Genomic DNA, 24,469 nt, shown 5'->3' with positions numbered 1-24,469 from the left:
CCTTAGGCAAGGCTCAGCGTTTTCGGTATTTACCGATTTTCACCAAAAAATACCCAGATTTTTAAACTGATTTTAACCTGGATTTTATATTTCCAGGGATCCAAAAGTTGTTCCTGTTCGTGTGAGGTTATGCAAGTGTCCTCTTGTAACGAAATTCGGCATGCTGGATGGTTTTGAAAAATAAAAGACGGAAACACTGAGCCCTGCCCTTAGGCAAACTTATCTGGCACCCCCTACCGACAGGCTTTAAATACACAGCTCAACTGACAGTTCCTCTCTTAGCAGACAGAGCAGCACATTCCCCAGACAGCATCCCCAACAGCATCAACAGCAATGTGCCATTGTCAACTCAGTCAGTCCAGTACCATCACCCCAATCAATGGAGCAGATCCCCATTTTTTTTCTGCTTTTGTGTCTCGCCCCACATGTCTTTGCCATGTATGTTATCTGCCAATTTCATGATTCAGACAGATTGAGAACGCCTCTGTGGAAACATTGCATGGGATATGGCTAAAAGCTAGCTTGTAGTCAAAACAGAGGGGCTCTCTATGCCAGACAGCGCTCCCCACACACTGCTGTCAATATGCCACTTACAGCACTCGACTAGAAATCAATGACGCCGCATTACTGAAGCAACATCACACATCAACAGGAAAGGCTCCATTGTGATAGCTGGTGTGTGTGTGTGTTTGTCTTTGTTTGTATCTGTTTGTGCACAGGTGTTTGGTTTTTTTTTTTGCACATTTACATGGATCCACAGCTATGTTTGTGCAAGTTTGCAAGATTGTTCTCGCTTAATAGAGATCCAGCCGAATGAAATTCAGAGCTTGCCTCATTGCGTGTGTCTGTGATCGAAAAGGAAATATAGTCAGTTGTTTTTCAAGATGATAACTAAGAGAGTACATCAAGTTGGTGACGATGTTAGTCCAAGCCCAAGTTTTTCCATTGGTGGGTGAGTGAGTTTGCGCAGACAAAGAATTTGACTTGGTTGGATATTAAAGCTTAAAAAGGCAGAGATCTTAAACAAAACATTCTTAAGTAAGGAAAAAAAGAACATCTAAGGATAATTATAAGAAAGTATTTGTCCATATGAGAGTTTACAAGTAAGTAAGGGAATCATGGAATGTATATTTCTGCAGAGTGCAAGAACTAACAGTTTGGCAGTGTTATTGGTGCTGATGATAACACGGGCATGGAGGTAGAGGTAAAAATGAAAGCTGTAGGATTGTAGACAAATGTAGATTTTTTTTCACCTACCTAAAGGGATCATTAGCTCTGCTAAAGAGCAAAACTAACTGAACTTAAATAAACATTACTATGAAACAAAATGCATGCTCACTTGGGCAGCACGGTGGCCCAACGGTTAGGGCTGTTGCCTCACAGCACGAAGGTCCTGGGTTCGAACTCTGGGGTTGTCCAACCATGGGGGTCCTCCTCGGTCGTCCTCGATGTGGAGTTTGCATGTTCTCTCTGTGTCTGCAGTGGGTTTTCTCCGGGTGCTCCAGTTTCCCCCCACCATCAAAAGAAACATGCATGTTAGGATTAGTACTCCTGTCTGTGCCCCTGAGCAAGGCAACAGAAAGAAGAAGTGAAGTTGGTCCCCGTGTGCAGCATGAAGGCGGCAGCCCACGGCTCCTAACTACACTGATGACGGCTAGGATGGGTTAATTTGCAGTAAATTGTCAGAATATTCTGACCCTGAGTTAGTGTTGAGGGAGCATTGATTGACTTTAGAAAGTCATCCTTTCAGGGGGCATGCAAATGATAAATGGAGATAAATGTTGTTGGGCTGTTTTAAGAGCATATTTCACATAGGCATACTTCGTGTGTGTGTGTCTGTGTCTTGTGTGGTCTTTGCCGTTGCCATCTACTCCAACTAATCCATTGATTTATGCACATATCTGCTCAAACAAAATGGGTTTTTCTCGTAATGGGGTCACTCTGACAGCTCACCTCTTCACTGTTTTACTCTTTTACCACTTTTGTATGAAATATTCCGTCTTTTTAAATATGGTTTCCCTGCACAAAGCCAAAGAGTGATTTCCAATAGTTTTCCATCCTCCTAAAGTATTCAATCCCCTTTCACAGCGTGAAACCCATCTACCTCACAGCTAAGCCTCTCCAAAAAAACATGAAAAACCCTGCTGTGCAGACACATTGTTTCGTCTTAAATTGTACATGCATCTCAGCCTGTGTGTGTCTGTGTGTGTTTCCCCCCCAGTAACCTGTGTGGTGTGTGTGATCAGCACATAGGCAACATGCTTATGTTTGGTGTTTGGGAATCAAGCAGAGTCTGTTCAAGATGGCCGCCTACATCTGTGAGTGCCAGGTGTTCCAGGTGGAGGTCACTAAGCAGTACTGCAAACAGAACTTCAGAGACAGTAAGAGATTATTCGTCTGCTACATCAAGGTGAGACCTCCACGAGAGGGGAGGGGCCTGAAAGAGAGCGAGCTAGGCCATATGCAATAAATGGGAAATGACCACAAAATCTATAAACTATGGAGAGGCACCTTGGGAGATCATGGAATCCAGTTTAGCTACTCTAAATAACAACACCTCGTGAGAGGAGTATTCTGGTTGACCTATACAAAATATTTAACACAGTCACATGCCACAGTCGAACAACATGCGCAGTACTTCATTAAGATTCCCTTTTCAGGGGCATCAAGGCAGCGTAGCAGTCTATTCCGTTGCCTACCAACACGGGAAACGCTGGTTTGAATCCCCATGTTAACTCTGGCTTGGTCAGGCGTCCCTACAGACACAATCGACTGTGTCTGCGGGTGGGAAGCCAGATGCGGGTGTGTGTCCTAGTCGCTGCACTAGTGCCTCCTCTGGTGGGTTGGGGTGCCTGTTCAGGGGGGAGGGGGAACTGGGAGGAATAGCGTGATCCTCCCACACGCTACGTCCCCCCTGGGCCCACAGGACGTAGTAAACCAAGCTCTCCCAGCCAACAAACGAAGACAACTTAGACGCACACCTGGACAAAGACACTGCATGGATGGTACTGGGTGAAGCTGCCACAAATATGATTCACGCCACCATCTTCCCACAGCAGTACTGGGTGAGGCCACCGCAAATGTGGATTCGCGCCACCATCTTCCCACACCAGAAGCAGAAAGCGGCCATGGATAGGGAGAGAGGTTAAATGCATAAAGGTGTTCCTCATTGGCCAGATGACTATCTCCTGCATCTCACTTTCTCTAGACCATTACATTAACAGCATACCCTCCTGCCACACATGGCTATGAAAATGTCACTTCAGATCGAAACAGCAGAGCCACACGGCTTTCAGCCATCCTCTGTCAGAGACCACGGCTTGAAGGGGAGCATTGCATGTGCTGCTAATGCCTCACCATTCCCTGTCGAGCTGTGGCAGCTGCATGGCTGTACAATTATCCAAATCACAATGTAAAGATGGGATGGAGATGCTTGTGCTTGCATGAGAGAAATCAATTTATAGCTATATGGGTGACTTGCCAGCAGCATGACATTTGTTTTGCACATAATTGCAGTGAATTATATTGCTGTGGCTGTCTGAGTGTTAAATATTAATTGTCTCAGACTGCCGCCCTTATGTTGCTGATCTGCACTAAAAGGAACACTTTATACACACGCTATTTGTCACAGTTATTTGCTGTCGTCTTGTATTTAGACCTCTTTAACAAGTAGCTCCTTTTGAACTGTGTTGCTGTTCCAGAGCTTATTAGCAAACAAACTGATGTTTTGGATCTGAAGGCAGATGTAATTCTTATTTATTCATCTCTGTCAAATAATCAAGCTGATCTTTTTCCAGTGTTTATTCTTAACCTTCATTTATAAATGGTAAATAAAGGGACTGCATTTATATAGCTCCTTTTCTAGTTTACTGACCACTCAAAGCACCTTACAGTGTATGCCTCACAGTCACCCTTTCGCACACACATTCATACACTGATGGGGCTACCATGCAAGGTGCCAACCTGCTCATTAGGAGCAGTTAGGGATTCAGTGTCTTGCTCAAGGACACTTCAACACACTCTATGGAGGAGCCGGGGATCAAACCAGCAACCTTCCGATTACTAGATGACCCGCTCTACCTCCTGAGCCTTGCCGCCCCTCAGCAGTCATTCAGGCAAAGCTTAGTGAGCACATGTCGGCAACACATTACTATGATTTTACACATTCGTCTGACCAGCACCACCACAACGGCTTGAGGGGTGGGGGCTGGATGGGTAGTTGGTTTGTTTGAGGGTACATGGACAAAGTTGTGCGTATTGAAGGAGAGCGTCTCTTTCTCACATCCCGCGGGTGGCTGTTCACAAGCCAGATCATAGATACAGTCAGCTGCCTTCTAGTCTAAAGCCCCTGCTCATAAACTTTAGGCTACAGCTGTCCTTGACATTCATATAACAACTATTTCTGGCTGCCACGGTCCTTCCAACACACTGACCACTCTCAGCTTTGTTGATTTTTTTCAAACGTGTTTGATGCATGCTGGCTGCTAGAAAGAAGAGGACTCATTGGAGGCATCCTTTTGCTTTGGCAAACCGAGGCTCATGCTGTTCGTGTAGAGTGTCATCGTTTTGCATTCAGGTGCAATTTGTGCAGTGGTTCAAGCAGCAGAGGTAGTCAGGAATGACTCATCTGGCTTTCCAGGGACACCAGTGCAAAGTTAACCTCTCTCCTTTATATGTGTGTGTTTGGAGAGAGAGAGAGGAGTTAACCGACTGTGTCATGCTGGACTGTGCGTCAACTGCATTATGTGTATACTGGACTGTGACACACTTGATATCTAATGTTCAAATCTCTGGTAATTAATTATCGAATGGCTAGACACTGCCTATATCAGGAGTCTTGATTTTGTGACAGGCAACTTATTTGACTGTCTTTACCGTACACTTGAACCTAACTGTTCCCCCTCACAAGGTGTCCCTCTTCAAAGCACCTGCAAACATGGGCTTGGGTTCGATGCGTGTATGTCTCTTTATTCCCCATTTTGCCACAGCAGAGAGGAAATGCCCTACATACAAGAGAATACTGCCAGTCTCTTCCACTCTCTTGTTTTTAGTCACCATGATTGTGACTACACTGTCCTCATCCCCAGACATGAAAAGGCTGTATTGTCTGACTGGTGTGGATAACAAGCCCACCGTGTTTCTGTTCAACGACACCCAAATTGTAGTTGAGTCCTTGCTGGAAGACACTGACAACATCCTGAGTTCTGGAGAGGTGCCAAACCTGTACAAGCAGGACAAGTTTGATGAGGTACTTCCTGCGTTCCAGCCTGCCCTGCTACTGGCCTGCTGGAGGTCAGATGTGTAGACGACCCTGTGAGGTAATGCTTTGTCCTAGAATAACTATAAGTGGTTTGTTTGGTTGTTGTTGTTTTTTTTAATCTATAGGTCAGTCGATATGTGTGTGCGTGCGTGTGCATCTGTCAGTCAGTCTATTGGTTTGTCTTGATTCATTTGACTGTCTATCAATATCTGTCATCTTTGGTTTGCAGGTCTGCTAATTCTTACTCTTACGTAACTCTTTCAGTATCTGTCTAACAGACATATTTTCTCTGTTTAATTCTATCTTGTCCATTTATGATTTTTTTTGTTGTTGTTTTTTTTTTGTTGCTTGTTTACATATTTGATATCAAAATATAAGTTTGGCCAGAACATCACTAATGAACCAAATGGTTTAAATTCTATCAAACCTGTGTCCGTCATAGGGACTTTGAACACATTTGATCTCAAATGTTTGCCACATTAAAGAACCCAGCCAGCAGACATTAAGATAGCTGGAATCAGTACTGCCATTTTTTATTTAATTTTACTATAATTTTTTTTAACGCAAGGGTTTACATTCATACCCCTCTGCTGACTGTTGTACAACTTCTGACTCCCTCTGTATTTGCCACTCTCTCATCTCTCATCTTCAGCCGCTTCTCCAGGGTCTGGTCGCGGTGGCAGCAAGCTAAGTAGGGCACTCCAGACGTCCCTCCCCCCAGCAACGCCCTCCAGCTACTCCTGGGGGATCCCAAGGCGTTCCCAGGCCAGAATGGACATGTAGTCCCTCCAGCAACTTCTGAATCTACCCCAGGGTCTCCTCCCAGTTGGTTCTCCTGGACCAGTCTGCGATGCCGGAAGTCGGCACGCCCCGGTCCCCACCTTTGCCCGCCGGCCGGCCTGCATTACACCCTACCCCAATGCTCATCCCCACTGGTGGTGGGTCCGCGGGGCATTACCAGGTAGGCCTTTAAAGACAGACAAAAATAGCCTTCTTATAACCATTCGTAACTTAGAATTCATCACATATTTTAAGAATCACAGCTGTAAACGAAACAGATTTAAACACGTATTCAACTGTTACATATGGTCAGAAATATATCAAGAGCTTGACCAGTGTAACAGTGAAAACATACTCAAAATCTACCAAAATGAAGCAGTATGCGTTAACACCAGCAATTTGAACAGGTTGCACTATAATGCAGTTACAACCTGGAGACTTTAACAAGTAGCTTTCTCTATCCACGTGTGTAGCTCCTTGTCAGACTCTGCCAGGAGGGACAATGTGACAGAAATGCACGACGCCATGTTCGCCTACCTGATAGAGCGAGTCAGGAACAACCTCCACATCGTGCTCTGTGTGAGTCCAGTGGGTGAGCTCTTCAGGTAGCTACCAGCTGCCCTGCTTACACACTGTAAAGGGGGGAGTAGACATTATATGCACTACAAGGTATGCTATAGGTCCTGGCCTCCTCCCTCCTCTCCTAAACCTGCTGTCTTCTCTCCTCTCTAGACCTTGCTGTTCTGTCCTCTGTTCTTCTTCTCCCTTCCTCTCATCTCCTCTCAATTCCTCTCATTCCCTCTCTAAGCCTCTCCCATGTGCCCCTGTCTCACCCCTATCACTCCACCACTGCTCTCTCCTGTTTCATAATACCTATAAATAGATGTTAGTCCTCGAAACGTACGGAGAAAAAAACGGATGGTCCCTTTCATGTCGATAAAGGTGGTTGAGAAATTAATCACTTGTGTTTAGTTGTAGTGTATTCACCTTCTATTCAAGGTGTGGACACCTAGGACTTTGGAGAAGAACCAAAGTGGGTCAGCCACGATGTAGTGTCTTTGGAGTGCTCTCGGAGTGGAGAGCGAGGACTCGGTTACGCAACAGTTTTCAGCCGCTTTCCAGTGAGTCCATTTGAATTGTTGCCCTAACGACACAACGTTAGATTTAGACGCCACATTTTATCTAACAAGAAATACCAGGTCGTCCTATTGCCACTTGTCGCTTTCATGAAAACTGGGCCTCTCATTTCACATGCAAGTGAACAACTTATTATTGTTTGCTGTGGTTTGTGTAATCCACATATACAGTGCACATATTCTCAAGCTCACACAAACGCGTCAGCACGCACATACACACACTCAAACAGAAACTCTTGTGAGTTTCTTAATGTTTTTATCCATTGTTTTATATATTTCAAAGTTGCTTTAATGTGTAATCTAACATTCGTTTTAAGCATTAAGTACTCCAAAATCCCTCATGTTGAAAAAAAATGGTTGAGAGCAAGAGGAGAGTAGGGAATTGGGTAGGTGAGAACAATATTTTCACTTATCAATGACTTCAAACTGGTTTCTTCTCCCATACCCAAATACTCATTTACATTCATTTACCAAATGTCTATGCTGTTGATTGCACAGCCACATAAGCTGCAGTTGTATTATAAAAGGCGGCACAGTGGTTAACGCGGTTGCCTCACAGCAAGAAGGTCCTGGGTTCGAACCCTGGGGTAGTCCAACCTTGGGGGTCATCCCGGGTCATCCTGTGTGTGGAGTTTGCATGTTCTCCCCATGTCTGTGTGGGTTTCCTCCAGGTGCTCCGGTTTCTTCCCACAGTCCAAAGACATGTAGGTCAGGTGAATTGGCCATACTAAATTGTCCCTAGGTGTGTGTGTGTGTGTGTGTGTGTGTGTGTGTGTGTGTGTCAGCCCTGTGATGGACTGGTGGCCTGTCCAGGGTGTCTCCCCACCTGCCGTCCAATGACTGCTGGGATAGGCTCCAGCATCCCTACGACCCTGAGAGCAATGAATGGATGGATGTATTATAAAGAAAAAGCACCAAATTTTAAGATCAGTTTGAGTGGTAACTGTCATGGTTTGGTTTTCTTTGGACCCAAAAGAAGATACAGACACTAGGTTGGCGGTACAAATGTGGATTTACTGTAGACTGTAAAAGGTGGTTGGTGAAGGTGTGGATAGTTGGCTGGTTGGAAAGGCTGTCCAGGGAGACGGTATGGAAGGTGAGGCCAGGCTGGACAGACTTGTTGGCAATCCAGTGAGCTGGTGAAGCAGGCAGGCAGACGTGGCGTGGGTGGACAGAGGTAATCCTGAACACAGGAAGACACAGTGAGATCAACAGACACAAGGAGATGCAGAGAAGGCAAGTTGGGAAAAAATATAACTCAAGCAACTGGTGTGAGAGCGGCCGAGAGAGTTGTAACCACAGAAACAGGCTGAACAATCTGGCAGTGAGTGGAAGGAGAGCTGGGTTCTTATCCTGGAGCGCTGATGAGTCGTTGCAGACAGGTGAGGTGAAGCGGGAGCCAGGAGAGAGGGAGTGAGCCGCACCCATGCCACACACACACACACTGACAGACAGACACAGTGAGACAAATGGGGGAGCAAGCAAAAGGAAGGTAGGAACACAGAGAAACATATGGGAAATCCAGAGTCATGGCCAGAGCTGTGACAACAACGCCCAAAAGTCACTGGACCCTCTTTGGCCTCCTCATTCAAAACGTTCTGCAGGCACCACAGTTTTTATCTATTAACCGTTCTTGGAAAATGTAAAAAATGATGACTAAAAATGCTAAAATAATTTGATTAAAGCTGGAATGACAACCTAAACTGAATTTGGCTCCCTAAAAAACTAAATCTTATATATATATATAAAGCGAGAGTGTATGTTTGTATGTTCGCTTAAAACTCCAGAAATACTCATTGTAGAACAAAAAGAAAGGTGACTTTAGAATCAGCACTTTCCAAGGATTGCACAGTTTGAAAAATATTTCAAAAACCAAGTAAAAAATGTACTTATTTGTGAAAGACGCATTCCAGTGATGCTTTGTGGAGACTTCCAGCAAATCCTTCCAGTGGTCAAGGGAGGCACTACACCTAACATTGTCAATGCAAGCCTGAAGGCACGCAGCGTGGTTTACCCTGAGGCGCTTGAGCACCGAGTGTTTAATACACACATTGGCAAAGAAGTTTGATGAGTGGATTGAAAATTGACATTTGATAATTTTCGTTATTAAGATTTGTTTATTTGACATTCGTTTATCACATGTATCATATCATTATCCCATATTTCATCATAGATTATATTGTAAAGATCAGATCGTGTTGGTTGTTTTGGTGAGAACATTTTCCCCGGGCAACGCCGGGTACCTCTGCTAGTACAATCAATAAATTAAATCAGCAAACACTATGTTAGACTTCAAAACACAAACCATAAACCGATAGTAATAATGATCATCTAAGTGTTGAATGCTGAAATGATGAATGTAAACACGAATCAGGTTTGGTTACAGCAAGTTCACATTTGAAAAAAGCAGGACACCAGTTTGTGCTTCAGCTGATCCAGCAGTTCGTGTTAGGCGTCTTGCCCTTTTAACTTGGGTCATATTTTATTGGTCTCCAGTGCTGGACCCAATGTGTGTTGACAACACAGTACAGAGCTGCCTGTATGTTGTATTTCTTCATATAATATCAGCAAATCAGGGGGTGGGGGGGGGTTGCTCATAATGTGCGTTTAACTCTGGAAGAAAGCCAAAAAAAGTTTTTTCTCCATCAAAGCATCTGTGTGATGCAATCTTTTGTTTTGTTTAATGTTCAATTAGTTTTACCACCCTAAGGAAAAAAATATAATCAAAGGTTTATTTCCTATTTAACCCCTGTTGCTCTTAGGATCAAGTCAAGTCGATTTTATTTGTATAGCTCAGTATCGGAAATTACAAATTTGCCTCAGGGGCTTTACAGCAATACAACATCCTGTTCTTACACCCTCACATTGGATAAGGAACAACTCCCTAAAAAAAAACATTAACAAAGAAACCTCAGGGAGAACAACAGAGGAGGGATCTCTCTCCCAAGATGGACAATGTGCAATGGCTGTTGTGTTTACACAATTTACAGAATACAACTTTGAAAGAGGATAATAGAATTATAATGGAATTATAAAATATATGAAGAATATGATGGGGAGGATGCCAAGCAATGTCCAGACGCCACCAGAACAGCCCAGGATCCGTGCCACGTGACCAGCATCACCATGTTGACAAAAAAAATTAGTCACAAATCTGAGTGAGAGAGGGATATAACATTGAAACAGGATAACAAAATGATATGGCTTTGTAAGATATAAAAAGAAAATGTGCTGAGGGGGATACCAAGCAGTGTTCAGGTGGCAACCACCATCACCATGGATACCTAGGAGGAGGACAGACTGCATGTGCACACAAGGGAGACTCGCATCACACCATTCTCACACACACACACACACACAAGAAGAGAAAAGAGAAGATATCATTCAGAGAGAGAGAAAAGACGTGTAAGAAAAGAGGGCAGTTTTCAATCGTCTATAATCTCATCGGCAGAACAGTGGTTGGTAAATTCATTGAGACAGAAACCGACCCGCCATGCAGTATAGGTTGTGAAGCACTCATCTTAAAGGCAACTATTTGTAGGCTAAGGCAAAAAGATGAGTTTGAGTTTTAAGTCTGGATTTAAAGGACTCAACAGACTTATTGTCTGATGGCAGCACACAGGTTATTCCACAAGAACAGGGTCCGATAGGAAAAGGACTTGCCACGTGCTGTCTTCTTTTTCAATTTGGGTACACACAGGAGCCCTGTATTTTGAGAGCAAAGAGCTTGAGATGGAATGTACGGTTCAAGGAGATCAGGCAGATAAGATGGGGCAAGCCCATTTAGGATTTTATAAGTCAGCAGAAGCACCTTGAAGTCTGATCTAACGTGGATAGGAAGCTAATGAAGGGAAGCAAGAATTGGGTAATATGGTTAAATTTTCTCGTTTTAGTTAGGATTCTAGCTGCAACATTTTGAACCTTCTGAAGACTTTTAGTACTAGAATGTGGCAGACCTGAAAACACATTACAGTAATCAAGACTGAATGAAACAAATGCATGTATTGATTTCTGCGTCAGCCATGGACAGGAAAGACCGAATTTTAGCCATGTTACCTAAGTGAAATAAAGGCAGTTTTGGTGATTTCTTTAATGTACTTATCAAAGGAAAGGCTGGGATTAAACGTAACACCTAGATTTTTGGCTGCCATACTTTGTGAATCAAATTGGCATCTATGTCTGGCAGGGCCAATGACCAGGATCTCGGTTTTATCTGAATGTAAAAGCAGAAGGTTTAGTGACATCCACTTTTTCACAGCAGCCAAGCAGGCCAAGTCATTTGAGTATGATCATCGGCCCTTATAGGAAGATAGAGCTGAGTATCATCAGCATGGAAATTTATTCCATAACTGTGTATAATTTGGCCAAGAGATGAAATATAGAGAAAAGTAGAGGGCCAAGAACTAAGCCCTGAGGTGTGCCATATTTAACATCAGAGAATTTTGATGTAATATTATAGCAGACACCACATGTTCTTCCAGATAAGTAGGACGCAAGCCAAGAGAGCGCTAAACCAGAGACACCAAACTTACAATTTAATATGTCTGATAGTATACAGTGATCAATGGTGTCAAAGGCTGCACTGAGGTCCAGTAGTAGAAGCACAGAAGTGGAATTAGAGTCTATAGGTAGTTGAAGATCATGCACCACTCTGGTCAGAGTAGTTTCAGTGGAGTGACAGGCCCTGAAAGCTGATTGATTAAAAAGGTTCATATAGATGGTTTGCTTCTTTAAGGGTCAAAACTTGTTGATCCACAACTCTCTCTAGTACTTTATGAAAGAAGGGAAGATTAGAGACTGGTCGATGGTTATTAAGAGACCCTGGATCATCTCAGCCTAGTGAGCCTGAAGGCACTGGCAACAGAGAGCAGAGAGGGCAGCCCATTGAGCCCCGTGTTACCAGTTCAACTGTTAGTCAAGGTTTTGCAGCTAAAGTGGTAAGACAGAAGACAATAGGGATAAGATAAATGTTTGAGTTTGGCTAGCTGGCTATTTAGCTATATTAGGTGCCTTTTGTTGAAACAAGCGCTCAGCAATGTCACTTTTCGTGAACCGACCAATTACAGCCTGGACGGGGCGGGACATTAAAAAAAAAAAGGTTGACGTGCTACAACGAACTTTCGATATGTTGAACTCCTAGACCCTTTTACAGCGGATGTCATCAAAAATAGCGTGCGCATTTAGGCAACAGAAGTGGTGTTTACTCCAGCCATGGGGAAGGAAAACATTTGGTTTCGGCCATGTTTCACATAACCCAATCATATCGAAACTACATATGTTCAAGAATCAGATCATTTATTAGTAAGGCTTTGGTAGACGATGATCTGATATTTCCATCCACCCATTATCCGAACCGCTTATCCTGCTCTGAGTCACGGAGATCTGATATTTATGAAACCAAATTTAAACATCTTCTGGAAGTGATCAGTAGTAGACAGAACTTTAGAGCTACCAATAAGTGAAATATTAACTGGAATTAGACACCTTGTTGACAATTTTGACGACCCTTTGCTTTGGATGATATGTGGTCACACATTCTTTTTTTTAATCTTTTTCTCCCCAATTATATCCAGCCAATTACCCCACTCTTCCCAAGCCATCCTGGTCGCTGCTCCACCCCCTCTGCCGATCCGGGGAGGGCTGCAGACTACCACATGTCTCCTCTGATACATGTGGAGTTGCCAGATGCTTCTTTCCACCTGACTGTAAGGAGTTTCATGAGGAGGACATAGCGTGTGGGAGGGTCACGCTGTTCCCCCCAGTCCCCACCGATCAGAGGAGGCAATAATGCAGCGATCACGACACATACCCACATCTGGCTTCCCACCTGCAAACACGGCCAATTGTGTCTGTAGAGATGCCCAACCAACAGTCCGTGGTGGTGTAGAGGTCTTAAGCATCGGCTTTGTGTCGATGCAGTTGCCCACTGGGGACCGGGGTTCGTGCCTCGGTCTCGTCAGATCCGATTATGACCGGACTCGATGAAGCAGCAATAATTGGCAACGCTGTCTGCGGGAGGGGGGCTGAGTCGGCTTGTGTTGATCACATGATTGCGTCTCTGTGTGTGTCGGAAAAAGCAGTGGTTCAGCCTGGATTCGCCTTGTCACGAAAGTGGCGAGGTATCTCCTTCGAGACTGCAGGCTGGAGAGATGCAGTTGGCGAACGCATGCAGTACGAGGGTGGGTGTTTGAACTAAAATAGGGAGCAATTGGCCACTAAATTGGGAGAAAAAGGGAAAAATCAGAAATAAAAAAAAAAAAGATGCCCGACCAAGCCAGAGGTAACATGGGGATTTGAACTGCCAATCCTCATGTTGGAAGGCAATGAAATAGACCACTATGCTACTCAGATGCCCTGTGGTCACACTTTTGATAAAATTAAATATTTGGCTCTGTAGATTAGGTATTTCATTGCACATTTCACCACCACCAGTGGTAGGAATGATTATTAGATTATTGTGAGTCACACATTTAGGAGAGGAGAGCTTGGGAGCAATGCAACATGGTAGGGAGACAGTCTCAGTGTTATAGACCAAGCTGTCAGTATGATAATCTACACTATGAGAAATTCCCTGACTAATAAACATATTAATTAAACTAGTTGACTCCACATTCGCACGAGATTTAAACCTAGCAGGCTCTCTAATCACCTGCAACTTGCTGAATGATAAATCCCTAGTGTCAAACTACACACAGACAGCTATCTATATTGCTAGACAAAAGAGCGGCAACGTCCCCAGTAGGGTGAATGCCATCCACTTTCAGCAGGTAAGGTCAGCCCCAGAAAGAAGGCCAGTTATCAACAAAGCCAAATCCCTGCTCATTACAGTAACAGGTATGAGCTAGCCAGCGATTCATTGAGGTGAGCCTACTGTACATGTCATCATTACCCCTCACAGGTAAGGGACCAGAGACAATTAGCTGATACCAACATATCTTTCTGGCAAATTCAAGCATTCTGACTAGGCTGGCTTTTGTGATCTCTGATTGCTTCATCCCACTAAACTTAACACCACTGATTGTAGATTTTTTTTACCAACTGCTTCCTTGTTCCATTATTGTAATAACTATAATAATCAGAGTTCAGAATGAACAGTATCATTGTGTTTGTATCAATGTGCTCAACACAACAATTAGATAAGCCGTTTATTTCTCCCTTTGCTGGCACTCCTTAAGCGTCACATGGTTCCCCACTAAAATAACATTTGACTCACGTTCTAAAAAATGTTAACCATTCATTGAAAGTGATCTATGGATGATGTTAAGAAAAAGAAGGATGTGAAGAGTCTCACAAGAGTAAAATACAACACTGTCAAGGCAACGTCCAGCACACACCGACTCCCCACAGTCCCTCTCAGCGGCTCCTCTGTGTTAGAGTGGACGGCGTGCCATGCCTTGCCATGAATCACCTTGTTAAATGGTTGATTGACGCCCTTTGTCAAGCAAATGCGGTCTGGTTCGCAGGGTGAGGCTGCAGCACAGACCTGAAGACTCGCTGTAATTGGAAATGACAGGGTGGATGCTATGGCAGCTGGGTCAGCCGTCTGCACACTCCAACACAAACACACACACACCTGCCTCATACCCTAACTCCTTTCTCCATTGACATGCACACTCACTCACCTACGCACACTTGTATCTTTTTCACACAAGCACATACCTCTGACTACAGTTCTCTGAATCACATTCATGCATATTCACACACACACATATTCTTTTACATGAGCGCACACACACCTTCCTCTCCTCATCCTTCGTTCTGAGTCACATTTACACACACATGGAGACACACCAATACACGTTTGTGCACACATGGAGCCCATTGGTAATTAGACGAACAGGGTAGTGGTCACACATAATTCCACTAATTGGGCTGGCAGGCACCATTACCCAGAGCTAATCACCATTCTCTAGGCGACGAGGGTCCTGTTCCTCTGACCAGTGGTACCGCTAGCTGCTAGCATGGCCTTATCACAGTGCCAGGGCTAAAGGAGCCTTAACCAACCAATTATCCAGATGTCGTTACTCACTCACACACACAGTAAGCTGCTTGTAGGTCTCAGGCATACCCTGTGTTTTGGTTATCTATAGGTGGTGTTTTTAAACTGGATTTGTTGAGGGGCTTTTGGGTAACACTGCTTAAGGTGAGCCAATGCTTTGTACACACCTATTGTATGCTACTTAACATCATGAAAGGCAGCCTGTTGGTTGTAGAAGAACAGCAACTGTGTTTATATGTATACATACAGTATTCCAGATACTAATTTATGTCGCTATGAAATTCTTATAAAAGGGATCATGCAGCCCAGCCCACCTCTTTCCTCCTGCCACCTTATTGAACCTTTGAAACATTTTTGAAAGGTGTTTTTCAAAAACCCAAAATAAATGACTTTCTGGATTGAAAACCACAGTTCTGTTTTTAACTCGCTATAATCCAGGGACAGCTTAGCATGTCTACTGTTTGTTTATTTGGATGTTTTGCACAAATTATACCATAATGCTTTGCAAGATAGAGGTTGCACAGTACATATATTTTTTTTTTATAAAAAGCAGTAGGCAGGATAAGGTGTTTACATGCCATAGTATTCTGGTTACTATCAGCATATCCCAAGGTTCTTATCTCCGTTTCTCTGTACTGGGATAAGAGCTTATCCAGGTTGCTGTAAATAGGATTTGCTGTTTACATGCACCGAATCAAAAAAGAATACTTGCATACCCTGAATGTTTTTTTTCATGATTTTCATGTTTGTATATAAACACTGCCAGTCACCACACAAGTAATTTGAAAATTTTGAAGCCTATTTCCCTTATTGGTAGATTGGCTTTAGCTAAATTATTGACAAGTGTGATTGCCAACAGGAACCATATTCATCAGTACCTGGCATTGGTCAATTGCCCCACCATCGACTGGCTCTGTGAGTGGCCCAGCGATGCCCTGCTGAAGGTGGCTGAGCGGTACTTGGATGGACTGGCTCGCTAGCCAGCCAGTCTACATGTGTTTTGTGGACTTGGAGAAGGCTTACGACCGTGTACCGTGGGGCACTCTGTGGGGGGTACTGCGGGAGTACGGGGTACCGAGGCAGTTGCTACAAGCCATCCGGTCCTTTTATAACCAAAGTGAGAGCTGTGTCTGCATTCTCGGCACAAAGTCAAACACGTTTTCAGTGGGTGTTGGACTCCACCTAGGTTGTCCCTTGTCTCCGATTCTGTTTGTTATTATTCATGGACAGGATCTCAAGGCGCAGCCAAGGTGAGGAGTGTGTCCCTTTTGCGAACCTCAGAATTGCGTCTCTGTTCCTCACAGATGATGTAGTTTTGTTGGCTTCATCAGAACATGACCTCCAGCATGCACAGGGGCAGTTTGCAGCTGAGTGTGAAATGGTCAGGATGAGAGTCAACACCTCCAAGTCTGAGGCCATGGTCCTCTACTGGAAAATAGTGGATTACTTCCTCTGGGTTGGGGATGAGTCGTTGCCTAGAGTGAAGGAGTTCAAGTATCTCAGGGTCTTGTTCACGAGTGAGGGTAGGATGAAGCGGGAGATTGACAGGCATGTTGGTGCCGCATAAGCAGTAATGCAGACGTTGTACCGGACCGATGTTGTGAAGAGGGAGCTGATCTGGAAGGCAGAGCTCTCATTTACCAGTCAATCTTCATTCCAATCCTCACCTATGGTCATGAGCTTTGGATAGTGACCGAAAGGGTGAGATCGTGGATACAAGCAGCTGAAATGAGTTTCTTCTGTCAGGAGTCTGGGCTCAGCCTTAGAGATAGGGTGAAGAGCTCGGACATCCGGAGGGAGCTCAGAGTAGAGCCGCTGCTCCTTTGTGTTGAAAGGAGCCTGTTGAGGTGATTCGGGCATCTGATTAGGATGCTTCCTGGGTGCCTTCCTATGGAGGTTTTCCGGGCACGTCCAACAGGGAGGAGACCCCTGGGTAGACCCAGAACTCGCTGGAGGGACTACATGTCCAATTTGGCCTGGGAACGTCTTGGGATCCCCCAGGAGAAGCTAGAGGGGGTTCCTGGGGAGTGGGACATCTGGAGTGCCCTACTTAGCTTGCTGCCACCGTGACCCGACCCCAGAGAAGTGGCTGATGATGAGATGAGATTCACCCCTTCTATATTTTGGAAGCTAGCAATACTCTAATTAGACTAAGTTATTAATTAAATTTCAAATAGAGATGCTTTAGCCTGTCCTATCCTACCCAATGTGAAATGGCACACCTGTTGGCTTTTGTATTGCTTAGCCTTCCCCATTCAGTCACTGAGGGCACCAGTAACATATTCAAATGATGCAACTGGACTGAAAATGAAGGTAACACTCAAAATGCACAGACGTCTTTTTGTTGTGCTTTTGATAATTTTGTTGAGTTTGTGCTAATCAACTCACATGAGCTATTGTAATTGCACTGCAGGCCATCCCATTAACTTAATTAATGGATCCTAGACCTTGGTCCAAATGATGGCAGAAAATTATGCATTACTTTTGGACATTAGATAATTGCGTACCAAACATTATTTTTAAGATATGGCTCAAATCTCTTAATTAGGTGTCAATTTAATCATGCAGACAAGTGGTCTCTTACAAAGGTTAGCTAGAGGCTTGGGTTTTGAGGGGAAATACGGTGCACAATTTTATACACACACACACACACACACACATGCATGTTTTTTCTTGATTCCTCAGCTCTCACTTGTCATAACAAACAAATAATTACCAAAAAAAGGTCACTACCAAACTCTTCAGGTTTCTCCTCCAGTGGCCTATAAAAGCCCTAGGCTATTCATTTTAGAATTACCATGATACTTGCCAAAAGCTAAACCTATGACACAGTAGTAGAGATTGTCATATGCCGAGTGGAAGGTTGCATTGGCACTAAACACAAGAATGGTGCCCACATTTGTGTTGCAAACCAGCTGAATTGCAGAGAGGCACTGAGCCAAAATCAATTGTGAATCAAAATTAGTTTGCAGGTTGGCTGCAGATGTGTGCCTGCTGTATTCTGGGGGCCTTGAACTAACACATGTGCTGTAACTGTTGTTAGTAGTGGACACCAGGAGGAAATGTAAGAATGTAGCAGATCTCTGCTGGAACCTTTCCAAAGTGCAGGGAAGTAATAAAAAAAAGCAACAGCTTTGAACCTTTTAAAGTGAATTAAAGTTTCACCCAAGCACAAGTCTTTGCCAGATTTACCTGATGGATGCATGAGGATGTGTAGATGTGTGCATTTTTCCATCCATCTATAAAGGCAAGAACTTAAGTGTACAAGAAGGGAGACTGAAAATCTTTGTTTCTTCTCACTTGCAATACATGTCTTTCTCTGTACGTCCTTTGCTGTACGAATATTTTTCTTGTCACTGTCAGCTTGTGGTCATTTACGTGGCTGTCAGTCAGACTTCTCCTATAAACAAATAGCTGCCAGAAACAAATGGCTTCATCTGACTCCTTTCAACTCTCATACGTATCTGTATTACAGTCATTCTGTCACACCTCTGTGTATGTTCATGTGCATGCTTATATGTGCACGTATGCGCATGTTCCTCTCCATCCAGACTGCTGGCAGAGAAGAGTGGCGAACTGGGGTTCATTTTGTAATTTCATACAGACTACCTCCACTGCTTCATCAATAAGAACGCACGTGAGGAGAGACTTAACATCATGAGAGAATATTGTTTCATCCCCCTCCATAATGATGTCCCTCACCTTATCCACAAAATCCATAGTGTTCTGAACTATATCATTGTTTCATCCCCCTCCACATTATGGAGGTTGATGAAGCAGTGGAAGGTAGTCTATATGAAATGGCAAAATGACCCCTCCCATAGCAGTAGGACCACCCTTAACACTGACCAAGTGTGTTTGCCCCTGAAGCTGTGTCTTCAGTCCACATACTTCCCATACAGGGGGCAGAACTATAGGCAGAGGCATGGGTGTGCTATGGGTTCCCCAGCCTCACTTATAGTGGCCAACTTGTATATGGAGGAAGTGGAAAAGAGGGCTCTGATGTCCTATCCAGGGACACCACCTAGCCATTGGTTCAGATTTGTGGACAACACATGGAGTGAAATTAAATCTCGGGACGTACCACAATTCACCAACCACATTAACTCTGGACAGCCACATCAAGTTCACCAGGGAGGATGTGAAAAATGACAGGTTAGCCTTCTTAAACTGAAATTGCAGTTGGTCATGGGGGACATTTGATTGTTGATGTTTACCGTAAACCAACACATACTGATCAGTACTTAGGGTTTGATTCTCATCATCCACTGGCGCGCAAACTAGGAGTCATCAGGACGCTGTACCACCGAGCTGACAACATCCCCACCGACACAGCAGCCGGGGAACGGGAGAAATCCCACAGTAAACAGGCCCTGGTAAGTGTGGTTATCCTAACTGGGCGTTTGTCAAGGCCAGGAAGACGCCCAAACAGAGCACCAGCCAACTGAAGAGAGAAGAAGGACAACAGCTGCCTAAGTGTAAACCAGTGGTGATTCCGTATGGGACGAGAGTGTCAAAAAAGTTGAGACACGTATTTTCCAAACATCACATCTCAGTTGCTTTCAAACCCCAAAACACTAGGGGGGAGGGTCTTTCGGAATATCACGATTCGATTTCGATTCTTGGGGTCACGATTCGATTCAAAATCGATTTTTGATTCAAAAGGATTCGCAATTCAAAAGCGATTCCAGATTTGGTACATTGGGGTGCTAATTTCAGGATCCACTCCAGTCCACTGTTGGCTAAGAAAGGCGGTGTGGCAAATTATGGCATGAAATCAGACTAAAGTGTGGATAAGGTTATGTACTAGTTTTTATATTTGAAAAAGCTGTATCAATTGATTGCAATAATGTGAACACACAAAGGCAAACCTAACCTTTCTCAGTAAAAAACCAACGCGATGGTATGTCGTACTTTGGCTCAGTTGTCTGGATCATAAATCTAAACCCTTCAATGTCGACTATGCTGTAGTGGGCGGAGTTAACATGGGGATTCAAACCGGCGATCCCCGTGTTGGTAGGCAACAGAATAGACCACTAAGCTACCTGGATGCCCAACATAGTTGTTTTTAACCACCTCAGCCTGTAGTCAGCTGTTCACTGAAACTCTGGCCCATACTGCATATTTGGTAAGAGAATAATAATTACATGGAGATGACACCATTTGTATAAATTGCACCTTACAATATTACCTGGCTGATGCTGGACAAGATACCACTGCCTGAATACAGTGGAACTGTCATTTTCTTGTTGTTCTCCCTCTGAAATGGTTCACTAATCTTCCTAAGTGCCAGCATGTTTTTATTTTTCATTTTTTTCCCTTGGCAGGACTCTTAATTGTTTGCTTGTTTGTTAAGGCCACGCAATAGCATGCATGCCCCTGTTGGGGTTTGATGTGTGATGGGGATGGGGAAAGAGGGATCAGAGGATGTGGGTAGCAAGATGTGGGTATTGTGGTATTTTTGTACCCCGTTTTCTTCATTTTTTTTCCACCCCTTTTTTCCCCTTTTTTTACTTTTTACTCATCTTAGCAGTCTGTCCTTCCTCTACTGGTCTACTAATGGTAAACATGTCCCCTTTCACTTGCCGTACTGACTGTCTCTCTCTCCAACTTTGTTAATAGATGATCACGTCCATTATCTCCTGCAGTGACATACAATGTCAGTGACATCTGGACCAGGAAGCGGTATGAGTCGGTCAGTCAACTGCACCAGCTGAAACGTGAAAGGTCTCAACCTGTCTGTAAAAAGGAAAAAGGTTCTGACTCATCTTAAACACCTCAGCACTCGGACTGCATTTCTCCAGGAAACGCACTTTTGCAACTCAAACTAAGTTCAGCTTTGCTGTAGTTGGGTAGGCCAGTTGTTCCACTCAAAATTTCAGTTCAAATCCAGATGGGCCGCTGTGCTGATTCACAAAGATATCCCGCTTTCGGTCTCAAAGGTTGATGCAGATTCAAGGGATCGTTACAGAATTGTTGCTGGTTGGATGTATAATAGTCTGGTTATTCTAGCCAACATATGCGCTCCAAATTGGGATGATGTATAGATCGATAAATCGATAGATAGATATTAGCCACACGACCAAGGCCAGTGGACTTTGTTTTTGGTACACTTTACACTCTGCAGCACAATACATACATGGACAGCAACAGACACTCCACATATTATCACGAACAATACAGTTACACAATAACAGAAATAAACATATCTGGCATAACAGGTGATTGGTGGCCGATGGTGTGTGAGGAGGGGACTATAGGGAGGAATTCAGAGTCCTTATGGCTATGGGGAAAAAACTGTTTACGAAGGCTTTAGTCGACAGTGACCTGTAGCGCCTCCCTGAGGGAAGGAGCTGGAAGAGGTGATGAGCGGGATGTGAGGGGTCGGAGGTGATCTTCTGTGCTCACTTTACAGTCCAGTTAATATGTATAGATTCAACTGAGGGGAGTGGGTTGCCTATGATTTTGGATGCCTTGTTGACAATCCGCTGCAGTTTTTTCCATGTTTGACTGCCCATGCCGTCGTACCATACAGTAATAGAAGATGTTATGATGGACTGTATAATGGCTGGGTAAAACAGAACAAGAAGTTGATGTTTGATCCGGTGTTGTTTTAGCTGCCTAAGAAAGTAAAGTCGTTGTTGAGCTTTTGCAATGATGTGTTCAGTGTTAATTTTCCACTTCAGGTTATAGCTGATGTATTTTCCAAGGAATTTAAAAGAGTTGGTGGTGGTGATGGGGTCTCTGTTCATTTGTGTGGATATTTTAGGATTCGGCATGCATTGGAAGTCAATAATGAGTTCTTGGGTTTTGGCTGTATTAATGTTGGCTCTAATTCTGTAAGGATTTCTTATCCCGCTTACCTGACATCTATACATAGAGTCTTATCCTTGGTGGGGACTTTAACTGTGTCCTGTCCGCCACTCTTGATCATAGCTCATCAAAACCGGCCCCTCTTTCTAAATTTTCTTCTGTTAATAGAAGAACATTTGGAAATGTGTTAATAATTATTAAGACATTTCTAAACTCCTGTGGCATATCGGGTGTTTGGTGTTTTCTAAATCCCATGGCTCATGACTATTCATTTTTTCACATGTTCATAAGACTTACTCTCGGATTGATTACTTTTTACTAGACAATAAACTGCTCTCAGTAGTTCGAAAATGCAGTTATCAGGCTGACATAATCTAAGACCACGCCCCATTGACTCCAGCTAACTTTACCAAACCAACCCTTATCTCGCCAACCATGGCGCTTTAACGCTCTCCTACTTTCTGACGAAGCTTTCGTAACATTTATGTTTAATCAAATTATTTCATTTCTCGAAATAAATCGACCCCAGACATATCCATGGCAACATTATGGGAGATATTAAAAGCTTATATGACGGGTAAAATTATGTCTTATTCTGCCTACACCCGAAAATGTAAAATGCAACGTATTAATGCCTTACAGGGTGAAATCCAGGAACTTGATAGAACTTATGCCACTTCCCTATCCCCCAACCTATATCAAAAACATCTTTCACTACAAAAAGAATTTGAAGTTTTATCAACTGGACATGCAGAGTGCCTCCTTTTGAAATTGCGCTTCAATAATTATGAACAAGGGGAGAAATTCAGTAGAATCCTTGCACATCAGCTTTGCCAAGCATCGGCTTGTCAAACCACATTAGAACTTTGTAATCCTTTGGGTATAGTCACTACTGATCATGATGAAATAAATTATACATTATATAATTTTCATTCAAACCTTTATTTTTCTGACCCCCCTGAAGATCCATCATTAATAGATTAATTTTTTCCAAAAACTTGACTTCCCCTCTATTGATGTGAATGTTAACGATAGACTTGAGGAGCTCATCTCTGAAATTGAAATAATGCAAGCAATTGGAACCATGCAAAGTGGCAAGTCTCCAGGGCCAGGCGATTTCCCAATTGAATTTTATAAGACATTTTTAAAGCTTCTTTCCCCACTATTGACAGAAATGTATGGCGAATCATTCAGCACTCACTCTCTCCCGCCATCATTATCTATCAATCAATCAAACTTTATTTGGATAGCACTTTTCATCCAGACAAATGTAACACAAAGTGCTTCACACAATAAAACAATAAAATCTTCCCCCTCACAAAAAAATACAGAAGATTTTTATAAAAGTACAGATGAGTTTAAAACTAAGTTAGTAAAATAAATAAAAGTGCCATAAACACTGACTAATTAAAAGCAACAACAATCAGAGCAGAATATATAAAAATAGCAAAATATATAAAACACACACACACACTAAGAACTTAGTTGTAGGCTGTTTTAAAAAGTAAGGTTTTTAACCTGCTTTTAAATGTGTCCAGTGTGGGCGGGGCTCTCTCAGGTCCTCAGGCAGGGCATTCCATCTATTTGGGGCGTAAATAGAAAATGCATCTTCCCCAGCTCGAGACCTAGCATGAGGGATGGTTAAAAGACCACTGCCATTGAACCTGAGAGTTCTTGCTGGTGTGTAAGTAATTAACATGTCTTTTATAGTGTGGTGCAAGGCCATTTAGCACTTTGTATACAAGCAACAGAATTTTAAGATCAATTCTAGTTTTGACGGGGAGCCAATACAGAGATTTAAGAATAGGTGTAATATGCTTATACTTTTTAGCTCCGGTGAGAACACGTGCTGCCACATTTTGAATTAACTGTAGTTGGCACACAAGTGATTTTGGAAGGCTGCTGAATAGTCCATTGCAGTAATCTAGTCTACTTGTTATAAATGCATGGATTAATTTCTCACAGTCTGATTTTGATAGAAAGCCCCTAGAAGGCTGATCTTGTGAGATGATTGATGTGGCTCTTAAAATTTAGATCACTGTCTATGATTACACCAAGATTTCTAGCTTTACCTTTGCACTCTAGAGACAGAAAGCTGAGATGACTCTGTCTCTGAGTCTTTGCACCAAAAATAGGTATTTCTGTATTGTCTTTGTTCAGTTGTAAAAAGTTCTTGGACATCCATATATTAATATCATCAACACAATGGATTAGGGAATGTATGGGATCTAGGTCATCAAGAGATAGGGATATATGCACTTGTGAATCATCTGCATAATTATGGTAATTTATTTTGTGTTTCTGTATAACATGTGCGAGTGGGAGCATATAGAGATTGAATAGTAGTTGTCCAAGAATTGAACCTTGGGGTACACCACACATTATACTCACTTTGTCTGAGGAAAAGTCTCTAATAGACACAAAGAACTACCTGTCCTGTAGGTATGTTCTAAGCCAGTTGAGAACCGGGCCAGAAAGGCT

At 43.3% G+C, this 24,469-nt stretch overlaps 1 pseudogene; it reads left to right on the top strand.

Moving 5' to 3' along the window:
* The window catches only part of LOC130130988 (dynein axonemal heavy chain 2-like), a 334,340-nt pseudogene that overhangs the window by 247,394 nt on the left and 62,477 nt on the right, over positions 1-24,469 (top strand).

The sequence above is a fragment of the Lampris incognitus genome, chromosome 20, assembly GCF_029633865.1.
Source record: "Lampris incognitus isolate fLamInc1 chromosome 20, fLamInc1.hap2, whole genome shotgun sequence".
Taxonomy (NCBI): Eukaryota; Metazoa; Chordata; class Actinopteri; order Lampriformes; family Lampridae; genus Lampris; species Lampris incognitus.
Note: the sequence above shows the minus strand (reverse complement) of the source record. Positions and strands in the feature narration are given on the sequence as shown.